Genomic DNA, 12,682 nt, shown 5'->3' with positions numbered 1-12,682 from the left:
GAGGGAAGATGGACCGAATTAAGCTGCGTGTAATATACGCAAACAAACAACTACACCTGAAAGCAGGTAAGCAAACCCAGCTAAGCCTGTTAGAAAGGAACCAGATAGAGCATCAGGCTGGCCCCTCATGAGGAGTAGAAACAGGGCAAAAAGGATGACTCCCCAAAGCCTGGAGGATTCAAAGCTGAGAAAAGACCATGTTTGAGGGCCCTCAGGGCACAAGCAGGGAAACACATCCACACATGACTCCATTCAGGGACCAGAAATGACTCTCAAGCTACGGGGCCCAAGAGGAAGCCCCCCCAGGAGGCTAGATTCTCTGGCCTTGAGGATTCAGGGCGAGAAGAGCACAGTTCCATCTGACACAGAACTACAATTACTGTGGGATCTTGCTGCGGATGGAGAGAGACAGAAAGAAGAGGAGGATTGGGAAATCCAGGCCTCATCACTCATTCAAGAAATATCTAGTGAGGTCAGCTGGCATCCCTGTGCATGATGCTAAGGGTACAGAAAAGAACAAAACTGACAGGAAACGTTGCCTTTGTAGGACTTACGATCTAGGGAAGGTGAAAGAAAATAAACAAGATAAATGAGTGACATCATTTTATGTGAGGGAGGATCTTAAAAGAAAAAAGTAAGCAGGGAAGGAGGGTATAAAGTACGAGGGTTAATGTTCATAGCAGCACTACTCACAATAGCCAAGACATGGAAACAACCTCAATGTCCACCGACAGATGACTGGATAAAGAAGATGTGATATATATATATACACAATGGAATATTACTCAGCCATAAAAAAGAATGAAATAATGCCATTTGCAGCAACATGGATGGACCTAGAGATTATCATACTAAGTGAAGTCAGAAAGAGAAAGACAAATACCATATGATGTCACTTATATGTGGAATCTAAAATATGACACAATGAACTTATCTATGAAACAGAAAAAGACTCACAGACATAGAGAACAGACTTGCGGTTGCCAAAGGGGAAAGCCTGGGGAAGGGAAAAACTAGGAGGTTGGAATTAACATATACACACTACTATACATAAAACAGATAACCAACAAGGACCTACTGTATAGCACAGGGAACTACATTCAATATTTTGTAATAACCTATAAGGAAAAAGAATCTGAAAAAGAATATATATATAATTGAATTACTGTGCTGTACACCTGAAACTAACACAAAATTGAGAATCAACTATATACTTCAATTAAAAAAATTTTTTTTAAATAAAGTACTGGGGGGGGCTTCCCTGGTGGCACAGTAGTTAAGAATCCGCCTGCCGATGCAGGAGACACAGGTTCGAGCCCGGTCTGGGAAGATCCCACATGCCGCGGAGCAACTAAGCCCGTGCGCTACAACTACTGAGCCTGCGCTCTAGAGCCTGCGAGCCACAACTACTGAAGCCTGCACGCCTAGAGCCCGTGCTCTGCAACAAGAGAAGCCACTGCAGTGAGAAGCCTGCTCTCTGCAACTGGAGAAAGCCTGCTTGCAGCAAGGAAGACCCAACACAGCCAAAAATAAAATAAATAAATTTATTTTTTAAAAAATAAATAAATAAAGTACAGGGGTTGAGGGCTGAAATATGGTGGCCAGGCAAAGAGGGGAGTATTTTTCTTTTTTTAATAAATTTATTTATTTATTTATTTATTTATTTTTGGCTGTGTTGGGTCTTTGCTGCTGCGCGTGGGCTTTCTCTAGTTGCAGTGAGCGGGGGCTACTCTTCGTTGCGGTGCACGGGCTTCTCACTGCGGTGGCTTCTCTTGTTGTGGAGCATGGGCTCTAGGCGCATGGACTTCAGCAGTTGTGGCACATGGGCTCTAGGCTGCAGGCTCAGTAGTTGTGGCGCACGGGCTTAGTTGCTCCGCGGCATGTGGGATCATCCCAGACCAGGGCTCAAACCTGTGTCCCCTGAATTGGCAGGCGGATTCTTAACCTCTGTGCCACCAGGGAAGCCCAAGAGGGGAGTTTTTTATAACAATTGAGGGTGCAGCCAGATGGACACTGGGAAGTCTGATTCCAATAGGTCCAAGAGCAGGACAGAATTGAACGTTATGTTAAGATAGAGGGGCACCCTGCTATTGAAGGCAGTGAAGGCTGTCATACTGCAGAGATAGGCTTGGGGTACCAGAAACAGAGTGAACATTTTACACACATGAGCGAAACATTAGGCCAAAGGAGGAAATTGAGGCCAGTCAGATTTTTTAAAACTTGCAAAAATATTTCTATTCATTAATGTTTATATACTAGGTGTTCAGTTTTTATTAGTTAGTATGTATATACTAGGTAGTATTTATACACTACGTGCATACAATTTCTAAAATCAATGAAGGGACTTCCCTGGTGGTCCAGTGGTTGAGGTGTTGCCTTCCAATGCAGGGGGTGTGGGTTGGATCCCTGGTCGGGGAGCTGGGATCCCACATGCCTCGGGGCCAAAGGCCCGAGACGTGGAACAGAGGCAATATTGTAACAAGTTCAGTAAAGACTTTTAAAAAAAATAGTCTACATCAAAAAATTTTTAAATTAAAAAAATAAAATAAATGAAGAAATACAATAAGTATTAGAAGAATTACATAAATTATAAAAGCTACTAATATGAAAAAGCATTCTGTAGGTGAACTTTATAGAGGTAAAAAAGTAAGTATAAAACAGAGACTTGAACATTATGTATAACTTTAATTTTAGTTGGGATCATCTATGAAATCTAACCATCAGCCGTTCTTGCTTAGTTAGCAAGACACAATAGCTGAGTACATTTGTGTGGAGATCAAACGCAACATGGGCACCAGCTGACAAAGCAGACAACTTCTCTGAATGTGATGTCGCAGAGAAAAGCTGCCAGTCACTGTAGAAGTGAAGTTCAGTCTGTTTTGAACCACCTTCTAGAACTCAGTAAAGACAGCCTGTCTAAGGAATACATTTGGGTTTCCCAAGGGTGCTGATGTAAATTGCAAATTAAAATCCAAGAAAAGTAAAACAAACAGAAGATCATTTACTTGTGCTGTCAATCAGTGATCACCCAGATTTTTAGGGTTAACATTTATAACTCTAAAAATATTTTATTTAAACATCAAATAATGAGTTTTGAAAGGGGAGAGACAAATGAAAATTTTCTAAGAAAACTACATACATGGTCTTATTAACTTTTTCGATCTATGATGTACTTTCTATAGCCCTAACACAAACTGCCCTGCAGGAAGTAGTCAAAATGTTTTGATATTTCTTATTTCTATGAATAACAAAATGAATATTTGATAAGAGAAACTGTAACACAGTTGTGTTTCAGTTATTATTCAGATCTTATTAATCTTGTAAAAACTCAAAAGCATAGTAAGTGGAGGAATAGGAAGACAGGGGAATGTGGGTTTCATTTCGAAACAAATATTTCCTCTTATCCCGAGATGCTGGCTTTGACAATACAAGGAATCTAATTCGAAAATTTACACAATGTGTGATGATATCTAGGCTTCTTGCCCTCAGTCCTGTGCAGGCAGATAATATAAATGGAAACCAAAATACAGACTGAGAAGATGCCAGCCTTCATTAGACATGCCGTGGAAGGTATTTATACAACTAACAACAGAGCTGCTGGCATTTCTCTGGTTTGGCCTAGGGAAGAGGTGCCCCTGGGAGGCCGTGACTTTTTTTTCTTGGTGTTATACCCTTAGGTGTGGACTTTACCATAAAAAACTATTAAATATTCACTTAAGCACAGTGTCTACAGAACTTTCCAAACCAGATGGCCCAATGACGTACTAAAAACTAGCTTTCCAAATTACAGCTATTACCTGGTATGACAGGTATATACTTCTTAAAGAATACATTTTGGATTATTTCTCATATACACACAAACAAATTTAATGCCAACAATAGGTCTCAGGCATTACAACAAGGGAGGTACACTTGTATCTACCATAAGAAACACAAGTATGGTGCTATGTAGTACTTTATCTCACTATTAATTCACATTGAGTTGATAGTTAAAACCTTTTTTTTTTTTTTTTTTTGGCCACGCTGTGTGGCTTGCAGGATCTTAGTTCCCTGACCAGGGATCAAACCTGGGCCCCTGGCAGTGGAAGTGCCAAGTCCTAACCACTGGACCACCAGGGAATTCCCGATCGTTGAAATCTTTTCCTGGCAAAAGCAAGCCCAAGAAGGTACTAGCACTATACACACCGAGAAATTTAATGAATACTGATAATTACAGATGTGAGAAAAAACTATGAAGCACTGATCTTAAAGGAAGAGCATCACAAACGCGAAAAAGTTCAAATTGCAAAAAAATAAAATTAGAAAGGGAAAGTATTTTGAAAAGCTGCCTCCAGGCTAGCAGTTCCCAAATTTGAGCTGTATGTTAGAATTGCTGGGGGCACTGTTTAAAATACATTTGTCAGAGCCCTACATACAGACTCTGACTCAGTAGGTGACAAATATTTTTGCCAAAATCCCAGCAATGTACAGAAATCACTGCTAGATGGCTTTCATCTAAAACATTACAAATAGGTATTTTCCATCCATTTTCTGCCATTAATGAGCTCAAGGTTCAAAGCTGAATAGCACAATATGGAATTGTCCTAATTAAGCAGAGCTAGCAATCATAAAAATGGGCCTGAGCAACGAGTAACTTATCCTTTTTATCGAAATTATTAATTTTTATCATTGTTTGCTTAATGTTTTAATTACATAGACAATAACTGATTGGTTTTGGAAAACAGAAGTAAAAGCAAAAAGCCTAATCACCCATTATCAAAATGTTCATTAACTGTCACTACCGTGAAATTTTATTTTTTTGTGTTTTTTTTAAAATTTTATTGGATTACAGTTGATTTATATGCATTTTTTTTGCTGTTTGAATATATATGTTTTTAAATCAGATCATTAGAGTTGTTCTAACAAGATTTTTATGTAGCAAGAAATGAACATTTTGTCTGTTGTCAGCCTCATATTTTCGTGATTTATCTTTGTTCATACAATAAAACACTTCACTAGTTTCTCATTATTGAAAAAATTAGAAGAAAAATATCTATGATAAATAGTGCTCTTTCATTATGTCCTTAACAATAAATATTTCCCTATATATTTCCAGGAATGGGCTTGGAGGTTAAGTACACACACACACATACACAATTGTATCTCATTTTCTTGCAAGTAAAAATTAGGCCAGATAGAATTTTCAGGACAATCTTTTTTCCCCAGCTGGGAAACAGAAGCCATGGAAGGGAGAAACAGGCTAAAAAGACAGTGAGGAACAGTGTGAGATGGGACCAAATGCCTAGTAGACGAGGCCCATCATTGCTTTCAACACCAGCTGATGTCTGTTCCCATCTTCCCAGGGACTAACAAAGGCCTAAGTGAGCAGAGAAGACCCTGTAGCCCACATACAAATTCCTATGGAAGGGATAGCTTTGGAATTTTGAATATTATCACTTAGTCAATTAGATAAAGCTGTACTTACTTACAATACACGCAGTATTCCAAAGAACATAGGAAAAAGGAGACGGAATCTATGGTGGGTCAAGGTGCTATTTAAGGACAAAGGTAATTATGATTCTAATGCCTGGAAGCTGCCACGTACATATCTTCCTTCTCTGCCTAGAACAAGATGATAGAAGCAAATGGGAAAAGCAGGAACTAACTCCAATAATGAAGCATGTGATTATCACACATATGCATTCGGGAACAGAGAAAACACTGCCTGCAAATATATCTCCGACAAATGCCTGTGATGGAGTCAGTTAGTGGACAGTCCAATTTGGCTCAGAAACAAGTCTCTTCATTTCCAGGAGAAGGGATAGGTAAGATCCAGTGTACATGTTAAATTCAATAATATCAACCGAGATCACAGCTACGATTAAAATAAGAACACTACTTCAGGCAAAATCAGATTAAACAACACTCCCAAACAATACTGATTGATTTAAAAGCAGAGTGTCCCTCTTGGAGGTTTCCACATGCAAAGACAAAACCATTAGGTCACAGAACACCAAATTCTCTAGACCCTATGTCATTATTAAGATTCATTTTTATTCAGACATGGATAAAACCATTTGGCATTTGTTAAAGAGGTTATGTTTGCATGTGTTTTCCTGAATTCAGAATCAATATCTCTATGACAAAAAGCTTTAGCTCAGAAAAACCCTTATAGCATTTAAAATCACAAAAGTAGCATTTCAATGGTTTTCTGCAGCCCATTTCCCACCTGTACCCCTACACCCTAGCAAAGAGAGAATTCAATGTTTTAAGAATAATGTTGATCACTTTAAAAAAACACATTCCTACTTCATTTCCTGAATTTAATACATGTTTAGGAGATTCTCTCCCAGGAGAGAACAGACTTAAAATTTAATGCATAAAAGTTATGATTTCATTATAGTAGGTAAACAGGTAAAACTAAGAGTCTATCTACAAGGATAGATCAAATACAAACTTATTAAGGGCTTGATCCATTTTAGGAATACTGGTTGGACAAATCATCATTTACTTAGAAATTATATAATTATACCCTTATTCTGCCAACTGTCTAAAATTAGAGCAAATCAGGCGCATTGGGTATTCTCTCAGGTTACAGAATAATTTAACTTGGGGGTATGCCAAAAATGTATGTCTTTTAAACTTTGTATCTTCTTTTTCTTTGTCTCCATCCTGTTCCCTCCCATCCCCAACTACAAGCAAATCGGCGAGTTATAAATTCCAAGGGTTTAAATCGAGCCAAACGTTGGAGTATCTCATACCCACAGCTTTTATCCTTTGAGACATGCCTTTGTTTTTCACTTGTGAGTCAAGAACCCTCCTTGGCATCACATTCACAGCCTTTTATCAGTTGATTCTAAATAACTCTCCTCACCTCACTTCCTGTTCATCCTTCTGAAAATATCCTATTTTCTAATCAGGCCAAACTATACATTCCTCCCAGATGGACCACGCTTTCTACGTTCTATTCCCAGCTAAGATGCCTTCCCAGACGTTTACCACTTATCCTTCTAGACACAACATGAATGTCCCAATCTCCCTGATGGCATCCTTGATCCCACAAGCTAGGAGTCAGGGTTTAGTGAGAAAACCACACATGTCCGCTGGGATCATTCAGAGCTGCTGCAAGGCGTGGATAGGACGAGGTACGCATGACATCCAGCATGGTGCAGATACTGAAATATCTCCGTGTCTGTCTTCTTTCTGCCCCTGTGGTTCCAAAGGAATCCACGTTCACCTGCATGATAGCACCCACCACACTGCACCGGAGTTATCTGGTTATATGACTGGCTTCCCCTATAGATTAATGGTGGCCCCAGTGCCCGATTCTTAGATGGGTGTCAACAAACATTTGTTGGGTTGTGCTGTATTATGCTTCCAAAAGACAGATCGTGCCTTATTCCCCAGAGCACACTGTCTAATACTTAGTAGGAGCACAAAAAATGATTCTTGAGATAGTGAATGAGTAAAATATTCAGAAGACTGATTTTTCTAGCAGTGTTCAGGGGTGGGGACAGAATAGTAAGATGACAGATAGATAGATAGATAGATAGACAGACAGACAGATAGATAGATTTCAGACAAAGGAACAAATGAATAAAGGTCAAGGAACCATAATACTAAGTGAGCTGGTACCACTTCATCTGGCTCTATCACTTACACACTTTAGGAAAATTACATAAACTCTAATCTTCTATTTCATTATCTGTAAAGTGGGGGTAAAAAAGGCACTCAGCTCTTAGGTATGTTCATAAAACTAAATAAAGGTAGGTAAAGTACTTATAGCATACCTGCAACATAAGTTTATGCTTAATCACTGTTAGTTACTATTATCACATATATTTCTGAGAGACCTCTTCCTGTACTCAAGAAAGGCTTTTCTTAAGTGTGTTTAAAGATACTAATGGTTAAAGCAGGAGAGTCAACTGAGCCAGTATTTAGTGAGTGTTTACTATGGTCTAGTCATCCATCATTTCATTTATCTTTATTGCATTATACAATTTTAGCTGTGAGGAAACACGCTAAAAGGAAAACAACGGGTGCAAGGTTAATCAGGAAGAAAGAGTAAAAACTGAGATTCTCACTTCATAATCTGGGCTCTCAGCAAATATGCAACACTCAAGCCAACTTTTGTGAAGACAGACACACATTACGGCCCAGTCTCCTCGTCTTGATTTTGCTTACACTTTGCCTTATTATCACTGTATGCATTACCTTTCTTTCCATTCCTTATTAATTATAAACTCACTGAGGACAGAGGTTGTGTCACTCACCTTTATAGCCCTCCCAAAACTGGAGTACACACACACGTGCACCCACAGGCATACAACACACAAATGCAGAAGACAAGGTGAAAGACGAGCTCCATTTTGGTGGAAAAAACTCAGCAGACTAAAGGAAAGCCTGACCTCAGAACCACGCTAGCAATGAGCAAATAAACTAGACCACCCAAATGGAACACATTCAGAGTTACACATTCTCTGGTACAATTACTTGAATTTCTACAATCTGGAACTCAGTTCTTCCACCTTGCATCTTGAATCATTTCATAGTTTAATTCCAGTTTCTTTCTCTCCTAAATCCTGCAGTTCATACCACTTTCAGCATGGTTGCCTTGATGAATAGCTCTGTGATATCTACATTCTCTGTCGGATGAAACATTTTGTGTTCCAAAAATAATTCTTTACCATTAGATGTTGGCAACCTCAGCTTCAGGAGAATAAATAACTACCTGAGACCACATTCCTGAGGACAGGCTACGGCCCTTAGAAACCCTCTTTTCCTATCTTCCCCCATCACCTGTGGACTAATGGGTAGAACGGGTGGCATCTGCCCGAGCGGCTCCCTGTGCCTGGCAAAGCAGCCACTTCCTGCTCAGACGATGGATGGCTGCTCAGACGATGGATGGCTTTAAACTTCCAACATCTTTAATCCCCAAAGAGCACTTCGCCATAAGTGGTGCGTCATCTGGAGTTATTCTCCAAGTAACGGCACTCGTATTTCACCTCAACTCAGTGTGGGATAGGTTATGTGTATTAGTTTGGATTAGCTGGGGACTCTGTCTGGCTATGGCACACCTAATAATCATTATAATTACAATTTTTGAACACCTTTTATATAGTAGGTGTCATACAAAGCACTAGGTATATATTATTTTTATCTGCTAAGAGAACAAGGAATGTGTGCCGATATTACAAGCAAGGAATCTGGGGCTCCAAGAGGTTAACTAAGGTTTAGCATCCAGAGAAGATGCTACCAAATAGCAAAGGAGGAACTCCCAGGCCGGTGAATGTGACCGCGAGGATGCCCTCGCTTTATACCACGCAGCTTCGTGACCTGGAGAAGACGCAGCTCTGCCTAATAGCGCCTAAGAAGCTCTGTGCCGTGGGCAAAAGATTATGGAAGTACAATATGGGAAGTACACATGGGAAAATGAGCAACTCCTTATTAAAACTCATTCATGAAGAGAAAATAAAAAAAGACTTAATTAGAAATGGTTAATGGCTGTCATTTTCACGTATCCACTATACCCACTGTGGGGAAACAATGGTCTCTGGTTATTTTATTATCCCTGGTTATTTTCACACTTCGATAGGGTCCCGAGCCTTCTGAGCAAAGGCTACTGTGGGGATCTTTGCATCTCAGACAGCCTGAGAAGCTAGAGATAGGATCTCCATTAGGATAGAGAGCACTGGAGACAAAGCCAGCTCCTTCCTAAGTCTCTGGAAGAGATCTGCTTACATTCTAGGATAAGGGAAAATCAATCTCTTTCTCTCTCTGTAATAGAGGGCAGGCAGATGGCCCAGCAACCAATAAAAGCTCAGAGTCTCCTAACTGAGGTGTTCCTCTCCTATGATGCAAACCTATTGCAAGCGCAGGTAAACATCCAGCCTCACAGCACTGCCCTGTGCAGACTGGGGTGTGTGGAGCAGGAACCAGAGTGAAGACAGTTCTCTGGCTGCCACTTTTGCTGTAATAAACCATCTATGTCTCTAACCTAGGGTATAGTGTCTTCTATTAGTATTGATATATGTGCATGAAACTGTGGCACGCTCAACTGTTAGCTTGCAAGCAGGGTACTTTGAGAGCCTTCCCAGTTTCTGAGTTAACACCAGAGGTTCTTAAAGTGGGTTCCTAGACCAGCTGCATTAGCATCACTTGGAAACTTGTTAGAGAAGCAAATGATTGGGCCTTAGCCCAGATCTACTGGAATCAGTAACTCTGGGGTTGAAGCTTCACAATTTCTTCTTATATAAGCCATTCAAGGACTCTGATACACAATAAAATTTATGAACCTCTGAAATATACTTTATTCATGTATTTCTAGTCATAATAATTCCATTTAAAAGTGCCCTGCTCACATAAATTTATTTTGAAAGAACACCCAACAGGTCTATCTTTAAAGCACTTTGGATTTCTTGGAAGAAATCACTCCTATGTGTAAATCACTCCTATGTGTTTTGAATTGTTATTTGAAAATTCCCTAATGTAGTACAAACGCTACCTTCATGACCATGATTTAGCACTAGTCAAAGAATTGCCTCAACTCTAAATTTATTACTTAGTCGAGCCAAAAAGAATCCGTATTGAGCATCTATGAAAATGAAAAGCTCATTTTGTCATACTGTTTCTAAGCAGAAATGTCTTGCTTTTTAAAATATAATTATTGATTTTTAAAAATTGTGATGATTCATCATACAAAGCTCAGAGTATATAAAAAGAATGAAAAAACTAAATGCTATTAACATCTGCTCTATATTCTTCCAGAATGTTTTTGCCAAAAAAGATTACCTAAGGAAAGTATCAGATATCAGGTTTTAATGGCTGTATAGTATTCTTCTGAACTATAATTTGTTTATAACCAATCCATCCTCTACTGTATGATAGAAAAATTTATATTTTTTAAACTTTTATTGCAAAAAATATTGTCCAGGGGTAGAAGTAATTTCTTAAGATAACTTCAATCAGAAAATTATTAAAACTAATAAGAGATCACTAAATGTTTAATTACAAACAATCCATAGCTTTCCTGTGTACCAAAAAATCCACTCAGAACCTTCAAAAGAAACACAATCTCATTTGTAATAGCAAAGTTTCTTTCTCATTCGTGTGATAAAGCTTTGCCCGTGTCTCTATTTGTAAAAAAAAAAAAAAAAAAAAAAAAAGTGGAACTTTTCATTTCAGATTAGCCTTTTACATAAAGCATATAGATAAATATTGCTCTTTGATTCATTCTAAACTAAAAGGGTCTGTCTTTCAAGAGAGAATTTAATCCACAATGGTAACAATATTTCATCTTATTCTTCCATCTTATTTATGACTTCGTTGATATTATTATTATAGCACTTCTTGACTGATTTTGCTAAAATAATAGTTTTTAAAAAGTCCTTAACCATTTATAAATTATGCCTACCAACTGTATTCTACTATGGTTTTCCTATAAATTTTTAAGTGCTTCTATCAATGTCAAACGCAAGACAAAACCTTGAGCAGAATTTCCCTCATTGTTTTCCAACACCTATTCCCACACCACACGTTTAATATTTGCATTAAACGTCACACCCATATTAACAACAATAGTCTAGACTTGACTCTGAGCTCTAATATTGTTACTGCTCACCACTATTTTTGCTCTAAAATGTCTTCCCTTCCAGAGAATTTAGATCGGATAAAATAGTTCAAGTGTCTTCTCCATGACATATATATGGAGATGTGATACATTCTGAGTCCTGACATGTGGAAACATGTTTTGTTCTGTCATCACCCCCTGAATGATAGGTTCATTATTGATCTGTAAGAATTCTTTCTATATTCTTGCACATTAGGGTCTTTGTGCAATCTCCTTTGGAGAAAGCACTCCCCCACTTCCAAAGTTAGGCATTTTTTGATCATTCAATTCTCAGATCAAAGGTCACCAAAGATACTCAATGACTCGACCATTTTGTCCTGTTTAATTTTCTTGGTGGCACTTACCACTAAGTAAAATGATCTCATTTATGTATCTGTTTATAGGTTATTTCCACCCACTAGAATTTTAAGAGCTGGAACCTTTTCTGTTGACTGCTGGATTCTCAGCTCCCGGAATAGTGACTGGTCCATAGGGGCCATGGAACAAAATGAATGAAGGAATGAATGGAGTCCAGTTGGTCCAATACTGGCAAGACATTTGAGTGGCTTCTGATCATTTCCTTCTTTCTGAGCCGAAACAAGAAAGGTTTTTTTTCTATTCAGCCTTAACACTATTAAATAAATGCATTCATAAATTCAATTAATTCAATAAATATTGAAAAGGAACAGACACTGAAGTCAAGAAGCTCCTGGTCTGAGTGTGCATGTAGGGCCAGATGAGGGGGTGAGTGGCGGGGAGGGGATAGGAATGGAAGAAGGGAGGAAGACGAGCAAAGTTACGATAACAACAACAACAAGAAACAATAACAACAATAAAACCCCCCCGAGGTCACGTGGAGTCCAGAAGGATATAAGTTTTATATATACGCTGTTCCCAGATAAGACTCCCAACAATTTTCTAAGTGAAGTAACGTAGTTATTCCAACTTTACAAACAATAAAATCATGCTCAGAGAGATACGATAACATTGTCAGTATCTGAGAGTCAGTAATTTGAAGTATCCATTTCTGTCTTTCTGACTCCAAAGCCCATGTTTTTAATCACTTCACAACATTACCTATCACTTCCAATGTTA

The 12,682-nt window shown here is 38.6% G+C and overlaps 1 non-coding gene across 1 annotated transcript; it reads right to left on the bottom strand.

The window, feature by feature from the left end:
• Positions 1-4,046: 4,046 nt before the first annotated feature.
• TRNAG-UCC (transfer RNA glycine (anticodon UCC)) lies at positions 4,047-4,119 on the bottom strand. Its single transcript has one exon. It is a non-coding gene; the product is annotated as a tRNA-Gly (tRNA).
• Positions 4,120-12,682: the final 8,563 nt, after the last annotated feature.

The sequence above is a fragment of the Balaenoptera ricei genome, chromosome 14 (genome assembly GCF_028023285.1).
Source record: "Balaenoptera ricei isolate mBalRic1 chromosome 14, mBalRic1.hap2, whole genome shotgun sequence".
Lineage (NCBI taxonomy): Eukaryota > Metazoa > Chordata > Mammalia > Artiodactyla > Balaenopteridae > Balaenoptera > Balaenoptera ricei.
The sequence above is the reverse complement of the archived record's forward strand: the minus strand, read 5'-3'. Positions and strand labels throughout refer to the sequence as shown.